Source organism: Pseudonaja textilis, chromosome 8, assembly GCF_049901715.1.
Source record: "Pseudonaja textilis isolate UNSWEBS1 chromosome 8, rPseTex1.2, whole genome shotgun sequence".
Taxonomy (NCBI): domain Eukaryota; kingdom Metazoa; phylum Chordata; class Lepidosauria; order Squamata; family Elapidae; genus Pseudonaja; species Pseudonaja textilis.
Window position 1 is genome coordinate 5,457,208 of NC_141997.1, and position 13,724 is coordinate 5,470,931.

General features: G+C 42.5%; 1 protein-coding gene across 4 annotated transcripts in view; it reads right to left on the minus strand.

Annotated features, from left to right (window-relative positions):
* The window catches only part of POLA1 (DNA polymerase alpha 1, catalytic subunit), a 382,299-nt gene that overhangs the window by 168,738 nt on the left and 199,837 nt on the right, over positions 1–13,724 (minus strand). The window lies entirely within an intron of this gene.

A 13,724-nucleotide genomic window follows, 5' to 3' on the forward strand; every position in this document is an offset into this window, starting at 1 on the left:
TACACACACACATTAAAATTAAAGAAGGGCTTGTTCCATCTTCCCAGGAGCCTCACAATTAACTGAACGGAATCCCCAAGAACTTCAACTTTCAACTTCAACTCAGGAAATTTAGGAATAATTTAAACAGGAAAGATTTCAGGAATTTGCTGAAAAGATAGGTAAAATGCTTAGTTAGAAATAAACTTGAATCTATTTTCCAGGTGTGGGCTTGTACCTTTGTTTCTAGTCATAATTACAAGTTTTATGTCGTGTGTTTTATAGAACCTGGCATTTTGTAAGAGCTACCTTTCAATTAGGATCAGTCCAGCATCATCGTGTGTGTGTGTGTGTGTGTGTGTGTCTGTGTCTGTGTGTGTGTGTGTGTGTGTGTGTGAGAGAGAGAGAGAGAGAGAGAGAGAGAGAGAGAGAAGAGGCTGCGCGAGCCGTGACTACACAGGAGGCTAATGGAAAAGAGATCAAAACACAAACGGCCCAGGAGATTACAACGCAGGACCCAGGATACCACAACAAAAGAACTCGTAAGCCCATCACATAACCCATTACCCAAGCCGTTAAAACACGAGAGGCTAATGAAAAAAAGATCACTACAAAACAAACGACCCAGGAGATTACAGCAGAAGATCCAGGATATCTCCACAAGAAAACTCACAAGTCCATCACACAGCCCATTATACCAACATCAACTCCATCAACCAATCAAGAGGCAGCAGCGCAGCCAACCAGCCCAGCACACCAGCCCCCACCACCAGTATTTATGGAAAGACGGCAGCTCCGTTCACACACTGCTTGCACTGGCATGAAGCTGAAAGCACCAGCCTGAGGATGGCGAGTGGGACCTCGCCGAAACGTCACCAAGATACTCTTAATCTTACACAGGAAAAGACCCAAACACACCTAGACCTACATACCTGTACCCGTGAAAATCTACAAAAATCTACATACATACATACATACATACATACATACTTATGGATCTTTGGTTATTCGGGTTTTCTCCCGCATAAGATTGGAAGTATCTAGGCGACGTTTCGATGAAGTCTCATTCATCATCTTCAGGCTTGTGTCTTCAGCTTTGTGCTTCTCAGAGTAATGTGAGCTTGCAGCTGCTTCTTCCTTTTAACTGCTCGTGGGAGTGTGACTTGATTGGGTGGGGGCTTGGCTGTGTTCTGATTGGCTGGGGGTGTGTTCTCATTGGTTGGGGGTTTGGCTGTGTTCTGATTGGTTGGGGGATTGGCTGTGTTCTGATTGGCTGGAGGTGTGTTCTGTTCAGGTGGGGGCTTGGTTGTGCTCAGGTTAGTCTTAGTTGCTGGGGGATTTGAGCTGGTGAGCTGTGATCCTGCTGTTTGGCTTCGCGTTCGTGGTCGTGCCGCATCTTCATGGTGGGCGTCAGTTCGCTTCATGTATGGGTCGGAGGGGTTTGAAGCGGGTAGTGATGCAGCTGCGGAGCGGCTTCTGGTCCGTGGTCTTGTCTCATCTTCTGTGTGGGTGTGAGTCTGCTTTCTACTTGGAAGTGTGGTGGTAGCATCTTGTGTGGCCCTCGTGGGTGTGGGTCTGGTGTCATTCTTCATGTTAGGTACTCGTCTGTTCATGAGGGCGGGTTTCCAAATGGCTGGTAGGCGGGAGGTGTCATCTCGTTTATTCATGCTGTGTGGGCGTTTTTCTATCTCTATGGCTTCTCTGATTATTCTGTTGTTGAAGTGTTCAGTTTTGGCGATAGTTCTGGTATTTTTAAAGTCAATCTCATGTCCTATGGCTTTGAGGTGTTGGACCAGGGAAGAGGTCGGTTCTTCTTTTTTGATTGAGTTCTTGTGTTCTTCAATGCGTGCACTTATTCTTCTGTTAGTTTGTCCAATGTATGTGGTGGGGCAGGCGGTGCAAGGGATTTCGTATACTCCTTGGTTTTCTAACTCGATTTTGTCTTTAGGGTTTCTTAGGATGGTGGATATTTTTCTGTTTGTGCAGAATGCTGTTTTAATGTTGTGTTTTTGGAGGATCTTGCTGATTTTGTCTGTAGTGCCTTTTATATATGGGAGGAGGGCTTTGCCGTTCTCTTGTTCTCTGTCTTGGATTTTGGTTGGGGTTTCTTAATCCAAAAAGAAACCCTAACCAAAATCCAAGACAGAGGACAAGAGAACGGCAAAGCCCTCTTCCCATATATAAAAGGCACTACAGACAAAATCAGCAAGATCCTCCAAAAACTAATCCAAAAAGAAACCCCAACCAAAATCGACATGAAATTGACTTTAAAAATACCAGAACCCACATAGCATGAATAAACGAGGTGACACCTCCCACCTACCAGCCATTTGGAAACCCACCCTCATGAACAGACGAGTATCTAACATGAAGAATGACACCAGACCCACACCCACGAGGGCCACACAAGATGCTACCACCACACTTCCAAGTAGAAAGCAGACTCACACCCACACAGAAGTTTAACGAGCAGTTAAAAGGAAGAAGCAGCTGCAAGCTCACATTACTCTGAGAAGCACAAAGCTGAAGACACAAGCCTGAAGATGATGAATGAGACTTCATCGAAACATCACCTAGATACTTCCAATCTTACGCGGGAGAAAACCCGAATAACCAAAGATCCACATACAAATACCCACGAGAACCTCAGAAAACAAATATGCATACATATACATACATACATACACACACACACACACACACACATTATAATATAGCTCAATATTTCCCAATATTCTAAACCTGTTATTGATTACACAAAGATCTTAATTTTTGACAATCATGATATTGTCAATTATTTTATTAATCATTTTATCAGACACCTTCATCACTAAATGTTCTTATCTTTAGTTGGATTTATATTATCAGTTAAATTTACTGTGCAATGCATGACCTCCTTTTCTGTGAACTTCGATCGTCTCTATTGTATCAGCCACTTTGCCTTCTGTTCCTCTCTGTCTTTAGCATCACCGAGGGAAAGTGGTCTGTAATTAGTAATCAGTTCCACAAAGTTCTTAAACACCTGTTCCGGCTTCTTCCCATTCTGACTCCAAATGTCTTGAATCTATTTAGTTCCATTTTCTCTGTCGTCTCCTTGTTCACTATTCGCTCTATTTCAGAAAATTAGTTAGCTTGGGCAAGCCCTTCAACCCAACACCGCTTTCACCACCACCAAATCGCTGCTGCTTTTCGAGCTCCAACCCGATTTCACTTGGAGACTATCTCTTTCACCCTTTACGATTTACGAACCTTCTTTTCAGGCTGTCACTTTTCATCACTCTCGATCCTCACACTGCAGAGTCCGATCGATGCCAGTCTGTTATTCCAAGTTCTTGCTTCTTTTCAGTTGGATTCAGATCCGTCATTAAGAAATGACAGGCGCTTGCACGCTGGACTAGAAGGGTATCCCTTCATTGCAGGGGCAGTCGCTCTCCACCACACTGTCCTCGGTTTTCCCTCCTCCACTTCGAATCTCTTCAAGACTTGCGTAGCCCTGTGGGGTCCCCCCAACGTATAGTTTTGGAGTAAAGGAATGGAGCCCATTCTTCTTTCCGCACACTGTCACAACGTCACCACTGGAAGTCTCCCAAGTCCAACTTCTCCCTTGTCAGATCTCTGGAGATGAGGAAGGGGTGGCGGGGGAGATGAGTGAGGGAAGGCTGCCCCAACAAGCCAGCATCCTTCTCACACACAACTGGAAACAGGAATTTCCTTTTGAGAAGGGCCAGTCTTCCTCGTGAAGGACAGGGGGCGTTTGCTCTCCAGAGATCTATCAAGGCAGAAATTGGGCTTAGAGGAAACTGCTTCCTGCAAATTTTCTCTTCCATGCTTCCACATACAGCAGCATTGTCCTCCACTTCCTGCTTTGCTGGAAGGAGACACCAGACAGGGAAACGCCAATGATGTCTGGGATTGGAACAACATCTCCTTTAGCATGCTGTGCACACAATTCCAAATTTGGAAACTTTTATTCACATCTGAATTTGCAAACTGCCAATCATATCTGGGCTTGGGGAGAAGGTCTTCTCCTTTCTCTGTGGATAAAAGTCCCCAAACTCAGCATATGGTGTGTGTGTGTGTGTGCGTGCGCACGCATGTGTGTACATATACATGTGCACACTTGGCTGCCAGCAGTTTGAGGAGGCAAGGAGCTTGTGGGGCACCAAATTGTCCCTACATTGAGTTGGCTGGTGCGACTTATTTTGCCTCGACCCACCGTTCTCAGTCAGTCATATCTAGCGAGCGGCGTTGAGCCTTCCATGCCCACCCAGCCATGACCACCCAGTTGCGGCAACCCCGCTGTGACCACCCAGCCATGCCAACCTGGCCATTGTGAGCCATCATAGACTTACATGCAGCTGGCCCTCTGAGGGCAAATATAATGCTGATGTGGCCCTTGATGAAATTGAGTTTGACACCCCTGATAAAAAATGCTGAAACAGATATAAAAAATTGTCTGGCCACAAATTGTACCTGTTGGATCAGAAAGATATATGGATCAGAATTACTTCCAAATCTACTATTTTCAGAAGAGTGTGATTCTATCCCAGAATTATGATCCATTCAACAATGACTACTTTTATCTTAGTTAGCTGTTCTCCATATTAATTAGGTGGAATTTTCTTACAAAAACACTAGAATGGAATCAGACTCCCTTTGAAAAATCATCAAACTATACAGTGTCAGCGTTCCAGAGAAAATCCATTCCTTCCAGTAACTCCAAGACACACGCCATCTCAAAGCAAGTTTATTAGAACAGTACCTGGCACATACTGGGGAAGTCCAGAACTGATTTTGTCCCTGGCTTCCCCACACAGTCCCAAGCTACAACCCCCACCTTTTTTCCCTCATCACCAGATCACGTGCATCAATCCCACAGTAAGTTTTATTCTTCTCTGCGCCACACTCTGTACCTTGAACTATCAAAATAATATATTTTGTCTACTAAGAGCTACTCAATTTACATCACCCCCTCACACATTTTTCAACTGTGTGGCAGCGATGAATTCCATAGATGACAGGTGTCCCCCCCTTGAAATACCCTTCTCTAAGAAAGTAAGAAACAAAATACAACCAGGGGTTAATGCATTGTCCTTAACCCCCTCTCCCCACTCCACGAGGACCCTTCAGTTTGTGGGCGAATTCCTCATGGAACTGGCTAACCAATCTATCTGCATGTACATCCCAAATTTTTACCCAAGTAGCGTCTGATATAGGGTAAGCCTTCCATAAGACCAAATATTGTAACCATCCTCAGTGTAATCTAGAATCGAGGATTTTCTTGATTTCATAATGTGTCTCACCCTGTACGGTTAATGGTTTAGGAGAAGCGATTGGTATTGGTCTTATCAGTGATGTAACAGCTGGTTTTAATAAACTACTATGGAACGCTGGGTGAATTCTTCCTAATAGTCAGGGAAGACTTAATTGGACCGTGACCGGATTATTTTTGAAATCGGGAATGGACCTAAGAATTTTGGGCACAACTTCTTACTAGGAAGTTTCAATCTAAGACATTTGCTTGCCAAATATACTTTGTCTCCTACTTTAAACAGTGGTTGGAGGGGTCTATGTTTGTCCACCTGTTTTTTGTAATCTTTTGCAGCTTCAGTCAAAGCTTTTTTTGTATCCTCCCAACCTTTTTTTAATGAGTTCATCCATTCTGTTAGCGACATGGATGTGGGAGGTTCTTTAGGTAATTCTGGCATAGGGACAAATCCCATGCCAGTGTTGATTTGGAATGGAGTCAAGCCTGTGCTGCTATGTAATGCATTATTATAAGCAACCTCTGCAAATGATAATTCAGCCCAGTTTTCCTGTTTATAATTTACAGAGCATCTAATGTACTGTTCAACCATGGCGTTCGCTCTTTCTGCTGCTCCGTTGCAAGCCGGATGGAATGCTGAGGATAACCCTTGGGAGGACCCAATAGACTTTAAGAACTCCCTCCAGAACTTAGCAGTAAATTGTACCCCTCTGTCTGATATTATTCTATGAGGTAGTCTATAGATATGCTCCACGAACAGTTTTGTAAGCATTTTTGCAGATGAAAGTCCTTTGCAGGCTGTAAAGTGGGCCTGCTTAGAGAATAAGTCAATAACAGTCCAATGATTGTATTCCCCCCACTCTCAAATAATTCTATGATAAAGTCCATTGCGATATCTTCCCACGGCTGTGTTGGTTCAGCTACTTGTTGGAGGAGTCCAGGGGTTTTTCTACTTCTGTTTCATCGTGGCACAAATTGAGCAACTTTTTACATAGTCCTCTATGTCAGGTTTCATTTTTGGCCACCAGAACTGTCTCTTGACTAAATGTAGGGTTTTTAAGAACCCGAAGTGGCCCCCCAGCCACGAGTTGTGGTTACACTTTATTACCACTACTTAGGTTGGCGGGTACATAAAGTTTAGTTCCTTTCCAAGCCAGTCCCTCATTCATTGTTAATTCGGTTTGATAGTCCGAAAACCAGGGATCGGTCAATAGGGCAGCTATCAACTCCATGGTCAGTTTGTCTTCCAGGCATTTGGGGTTATGGTTGGCTTGGCCTGGAGTAGTTACTTGGCCTGCCGATTGAGCTTCTGATATCAAAGCCTGTACTATTTCCTCTCAGTGACTGTCAAATTGGGGTTTCCTGAAGAGGGCGTCTGCCAAGATGTTTTTCCCTCCGGGGATATATTTCATGTTGAAGTTGAACCGCTTGAAGTATTGAGCCCAGCGGACTTGTTTAGGAAATAGTTTCTGAGGGGTCTTTAGAGTCTCAAGGTTTTTGTGATCAGTCCACACCTCAAACGGCTCCTTCACCCCTTCTAGGAAATGGTTCCAACAAAGCCCATCATACTGCAAATGCTTTTTTCTCCCAGACTGTCCATCTTCGCTTGTGTCCGTTAGCTTTTTGGACACATAAGCACAAGGCATCAGTCGGTTCTGAGAGTCCTTTTGTAGCAGAACACTACCATCACATCACTAAACATTAGCTTGGACTATAAAAGGACTGGTTGGGTCTGGGTGCTGGAGAATGGGCTCAGCTGCAAAGAGGTGCTTTAAGGTTTCAAATACTTTCTGACAGTCCCTGGTCCAAGCAAGGGGTTGACTGGGATTCGGTTTGGTGGGTGAAGGGCCCATTTTTAATAACTCTGTCAAAGGAAGGGCAACCTCGGCAAAAGAAGGAATTAATTGTCTATAGAAATTGGCAAAACCCAAAAAGCTTTGAAGTTGCTTTCGGGTTTTTGGTGGTTGCCAGTCCAGCATGGCTTTCACTTTTCCAGGGTCCATCTCAATTCCCAGGTTGGATATTCAGTAGCCTAAGTAATCTAGCGACTCCTTGTGGAATTCGCATTTTGACAGCTTTACATATAACTTGGCAGCTAGAAGTTTTCAGGACTTGTCTGACCAATTTGACAGGTTCCTCAATTGTTTTGCTGAATATAAGGATATCATCTAGGTATATGAGGATCCCCCGGTACAGGTGTGGATGTAACACTTCATTGATGAGTTGCATAAATACTGCGGAGGGCCTCCTGAAGTCCGAAAGGCTTCACTTTGAATTGGAAACTACCCAAAGGGCAGTTAAAGGCTGCTTTCCATTCATCTCCCTCTTTTATGCGGACTCGGTAGTAAGCTTCTCTCAGATCTAGCTTGATGAAGATCTGTGCCTTTTGACAGGTGGTTTAATAAGTCCTTCATAAGGGGGAGATGATACATGTTTTTGACGCACACAGCGTTCATGCCCCTAAAATCAACACATAACCTCAACTCGCCATCTTTCTTTTCCTAGAACAGCACTGGTGGCCAATTTAGATTTGGCAGGTTCAATGAAACCTCTTTCCAAATTGCTATCAATGTATTTCCTTAATTCAGTCATTTCAGCCAGTGTCATGGAATACATTTTTGGTTTTGGTAGTTTTGCTCTGGGTTCTAATTCTATGGCACAATCCGGGGGTTGATGGGGAGGTAAAATATTACATTCCTCTTCACTGAATGCCTCAGCCAAGTTTCTATATTGTCTGTGCACCTGTGGAGTATCTGGAAGAGGGTCCGAGGTGGTGGTTGCTGCTTCAGTTTTTGGACCCAGGTTGGATGGTGGTTTCTTAGTGGGAGGAAGGGGGAGAAATGGGCCCACTCCAATGATGATTTTCCAGAATCCATCCTCCCACTTGATGGTAGGGGCCCATTTATCTAGCCAAGCAAGTCCCAATATGACAGATTCTGGCATTCTTGGAGCTACTATAAAACGTATGAGTTCGCAGTGAGGACCCATCTGCAGTTTGATTGACTCTGTCTCTTGGGAGGCTGGGGTCCCCCCAATTAATGGCCCATCCACTTGTTCAAATGTGATTGGGCATTTTAGTAGTTCAGTCTTTATGCCCAATTGTTCAACGATGGGGAGCCCAATAAAGCATCTCGAGCATCCAGTATCTATGACCACTTCTAATTCCCCTGCCTCTCCCATGACAGGCACCACTAACTTCACTTTGACAGTAAAAGGTGTGATGGGTGCACTCACCATAGGATCATCTTCATCAGTGGATTGTCCAAGGAGGCTGTGTTGGTCTGGAAGGTTGCTGCTTTCTTCTGCGTGGAGAAGACCCTCTATGGCAGGGGTTCCCAACCTGGGGTGCTTGCACCCCCTGGGGGTGCGAGACAATATTCCAGGGGGTGCAAGAAAAGTCCAGGTAAATAATAGGATATTGGCTATATGTTGGCATTTTTATTCCAGGGGGTGCGATGTTTGAGTGAAATTTCTTTAGGGATGCGGGACGAAAAAAAGGTTGGGAACCACTGCTCTATGGTATGTCTAGCAAAGCAGGTAGTGTCGGGGGGCTTTCTTTGACTCTTCCGGCTCCTGGTGGCTGCATCAGATCTCAGTTGTGGAGCTTGTAGAACAGGTGCAGGGGCCAGACAGTCGGCTGCTCTATGGCCACCCTGGCCACAACGGTAACACTTTATCATTCTGGTGGTTTGGGTGGGAGCAGTTTCAGCAGGTCTGGTCAGTGTCGCCTGCCCACAGTTCTCCTAGGAGGACCTTCAGGTAGGGGTGTTTTTTGCTGGTTGATGTTGCAGTCTGAATTGAACGTGGCTGCATACCATGCTTGCAGGGTCTCTGGTATTCCCCTAATGTCGCAGGCCTTCTTTACTTTTGGGTTAATGGCATTTTTTAAAAAGCACAAGATTAATTTTTCAGGCCAATCTATGAGGTGGCTTGCAACCCTTTTAAAGTCCCATATAAACTCTGATAAGGATCGTTTGCCCTGTTTCATTTCCATTAATTTGTCATCATTTTCAGCCACTCTATTACAATTCTCAAATTTGAGTCTCAGCAATTGAAGGAACACATTAATATCCTGTAGTTCTGGGGCCTGTTTGTAGTGCAATTGCACCACCCAGTCAGAAGCATCCCCCTCATTCATCCCATCTGTTATTGCAGTAACTAGATCCCGTTCGGTTGCATGTTGGTCTCCAAATTGGTCTATGTGAGACCAGATTTGTGTGAGGAAATAAGAAAATTGTTCAGGGCGTCCTTCAAAATTGGCCCTGAACTTCATCTGGTCTCTCTGGGGCCAGGCCGTTGCTGGCACTGGCATCCACTGGTACTGGATCCACCCTTGACCAGGAGAAAATCCCCACCCTGGAGGGATACTTTCCGCAGGGGGTAAATTTCCTTCTGGGTGTAGGAGAGAAGAAGATTGCTACATACCTGTATTAGGTTGCATCTCTCATCTCTCCCTTGAAATCTGATCCTGTTGGCCTTCCGATATAATTGGAGCTTCGTGCCTTGATGGCTTGATGGAATGAATTCTTTAGATAGCTTTCTCTCTGGTCCTGTCTGACAACTCCAGGAATCTGTGTCTTCGGGCCGGGTTCCTAAAGCTTGTCTCTCTTCCACATGCCTTAACTCCTCCAAAGTGGGGCTGGGGGATTCAATTAATCTTCCAGCGGGGCCTCCCCAATGCCCTTCTGACCCACCTCCCGTGCTGGCTGAGTATTCAGATTGATTCATAGTTGAAACAAATCCTGGGGGTCAACCACCCCCTGACAGCTCCCTTGTTAGAGTTCCGGACTAATGTCAGCATTCCAGAGAAAATCCATTCCTTCCAGTAACTACAAGACACACGCCATCTCAAAGCACTTTTATTGGAACAGTACCTGGCATATACTGGGGAAGTCTGAAACTGATTTTTTTTCCCAGCTTCCCCACACAGTCCCCAGCTACAACCCCCACCTTTTTTCCCTCATCACCAGATCACATGCACAAATCCCACAGTAAGTTTTATTCTTCTCTGCGCCACACTCTGTAACCTTGAACTATCAAAATAATATATTTTGTCTACTAAGAGCTACTCAATTTACATCACCCCCTCCCACATTCTTCAACTGTGTGGCAGCAATGAATTCCATAGCTGACATACAGGCTATAACCATTCTTTATATAATCTTAATTTTCCTGGTAAAGCAGGGATGTTAAACTCAAGGCAGGAGGGCTAGATCTGGCCCTCATGGTGCTTAGATCTGGCCCACAGGGCCACCCTGGAAACAGTGAAGGACCAGCCTGCGGTGCCTCTGCCAGCGAAAACAGAGCTCAAGAGGGCTGCACACGAGCCTCCCAACCTCTGTTTTCACTGGCACAGCACTCAGGCCACCACAGGCGCTCCCAACACAAGTGACATTGAGCTGCTCCCCCCCAGACAACACAAGATCAAACACAATCCTGATGTGGCCTTCAATGAAATCGAGTTTGACACCCCTGTGGCAGAGCACCTACATTTCCATTTGCTCCTAGAGATGTTCTTGGACTTGCCCGATTTTGTATTTGAATCTAAACTGAGCAAGAATTCCTAAATGATTCTTTGCAGTTTTCTGATTAATTCAAAAAGATTTAATTAATGATGAATGAATGATGAAGGCAAAGCAAGGAAAAATACAGATTGTTTTCTTCAAATAATTTACCAGACATGCTGTCTGATACAATCCTATAACAAAAAGCTACCCTAGTACTATCCCAGTGCTATTTAGGAAGGACAAAACTGATGACCAGATTAAATCATGGAAGTTCACAAGGCATCTAGTTCAACTTTCTGCCAATGAAAGAAAATTATGTGACAAAATCTCTCAGAAGTGACTATCTAGCCCCTGCTTGCAATTTATCCATGTTATACTATCAAGAAATTCTCTCATCTTTAATCATGTACTAATTGTTTTTTAGCTTTATACATTTTCATGTTTATCTCTTATTTTTTTTAACTGCTGGCCTTCGGCTGCAATTTAAAAAATGATATTATTTAATATGAACTATATGGAGAATGACTTCCGAAGCACCTGCCGTTTGACTACCTCAACACATGCTAGGCATTTTCTGTGAGGGATAGAGGTGGAATGTCACTCTGTATCACAGCCATTTACTGCCCAAAGTGCTAATTTCAACATACTTACACAAATCAAGGAAGAAAATAGTTTGTTCGCAGTAAGGATTTTATTTTTTTAAAAAACCTCTCAATTAAAAAAAGACTGCCACAATACAACTGTTATCTAGGGTGGGAGCATCAACAGTCCTGAATAGCTTGTAGTTAGAGGAGAAAAAACATCCCATAACATAAGTAGGTGTCTTTGAATTCTGAGCAACGTCACTAAAACAGATTTGGTGGGGTGAAAAAACTTTTCCTTCTGGATTATATTGTTCTGTTCTGGACCTTACTTGCAACTACCATAATCTACCATCTCAACAGAAAAAAATGCTATTATGACTGAGACAGAAAATATTCTTTAATGTCTATTAGCCTGGAGGATAAAAGCAAATATCAAGGTAACTTGCAAAGAGGGAGAATATACCTTTTGGTTTTACTACTCGTGATTTATTATCCAAAATTGTTAGGTTTTCAACAAACAAATATGAATATTTCCCCAAAGGCATTATTAACAATTAATAATCATTACACTGGGTGCCTTGTTTACCTGACCTTCTGTAAATTCAGCTGCCTTGTAATTAGGGCCATATTTTGCACATTTATATATTTGTATGCACAAGATTTGACTCATTCATTCATCCATTAAAATTTGTTTGACAGACCTAGAAGGATAATCAGGGTACAATTTGTATTTACTGGATTATAGAAAATTGCCCAAACTGTTAAGTTCAAGGAAAACACATTCTTGTCTCTCTCTTGTGACTGATGTAAAAGCAATTACACATCAGAGGATGCCCCAAGACACTCTGAAGGAGCAGCAAAGCTTTTACAATCTGGTGTCTTTTGCAGTATTTTATTCTTTAAAATGGTGACTGGTTTTAAAGACTATCTGGGGGGAAAAGCAACCTAGCATATCTTGTCTAAGCAATACATTATTCTGTAGTTCAAATAGTAAAGTAATTTCCTAGAAAAGTTAAAATGTATTTACTACTAACTTTGTCAAAAATGAAAAGATTAATTCCTTTGTATGTCAGCTTCTCTTGTACAAGAGTTTAGGCTGTTAAAATGTGACATATCAAGCATTTTTTTCTGGAAAAGAGAGAGAATGTTATGTGACATTAAATAAGAAAGGTAAATTAATACTAAAAATATCACAATTAGTATCATTACTATCTTCAAAGTAATAATTATAGTTTATTCAGGACGGAACTTAAATTCAGATTAATTTCAGTACAAATGTGGTATCAAATATTTTTACAAAAATATTTGTAAATATTTGTAAACAAAAATTCAGTGGTTTTGAGGAAAGTGAAGGTCACTGATATAATCATCATCTACTGTACTCCAATTTGTGGCCAGGAGTGACATAATCAGATTGCCTATGAGTGTTCAGTGAGTACTGTTTCTTGAACAGGGAGCATCCTTCTTACAATTGCCATTTCTGAGAACTATCAACATGCTCTCTAAATTTCTGATGCTCTCACCATCGCAAAACTGTTCCTTTCCTCTGCAGTCTTCATTTACGAAGTTATGAGGCCATTTATTGATCATTCCAACTGGTAGGGATATTATGTACTGCATTAATACCCCAAATGATAAATTCCACAAAATTATTAGGATAGTGATTAATCAAGAAGTTTCAAACAAATTGTTTTTCAACTTTGGTTTATATAATGGCAGGGATCTTTCAAGGATGTAGATGAAGAATGTTCCCTAGCAATCAGATAACATCCTGAAAAGATCTAGAATGCTATGATTGGTGTGTAGGCACATGTGCACACACATGTGCACACACACACACAGGTACGTATATAAGCATATCTTATTGTACTTATGAAAATATTGTACTTCAAATTTTCTCTTTTTCCTCAAACTCTTGGTTATTTCCTTCCAAGTCAAGAAATGTATTAAGTTCTTAACTGACCAGATTGAGTCTAATTATTCTGATATTTTGTTAATGAAAACAGGATGTAAAATCCTTGCTCTAAGATTCACCACAGAATATCTATATACATTTCAGAAGTTAAATGAAATATAATTTCATATAAAAGTTTAAGCACCTCTGGGTCAAATTATTTTCAATGAATCCCTAAGTAAATAGAGGCTCTGCATGAGATACAGTTAAACATCTTTCTGCAAATTTGCATCCATCCATACTATTTATATGCAGTTGTTTACAAATTCAAAATAAGAAAACAGTGAATATGGCAGGTGCAGAAGTTGGACATCCTTTCAGTCAGTAGTTTGTAACATCTCCTCAGGCAGAAATAACAGCTTTCAAACATTTCCTGTAGTCAACTAAGTGTCTTTCTATTTTTGCTTTAGGAATGTTTTCCCATCCTTTCTTGA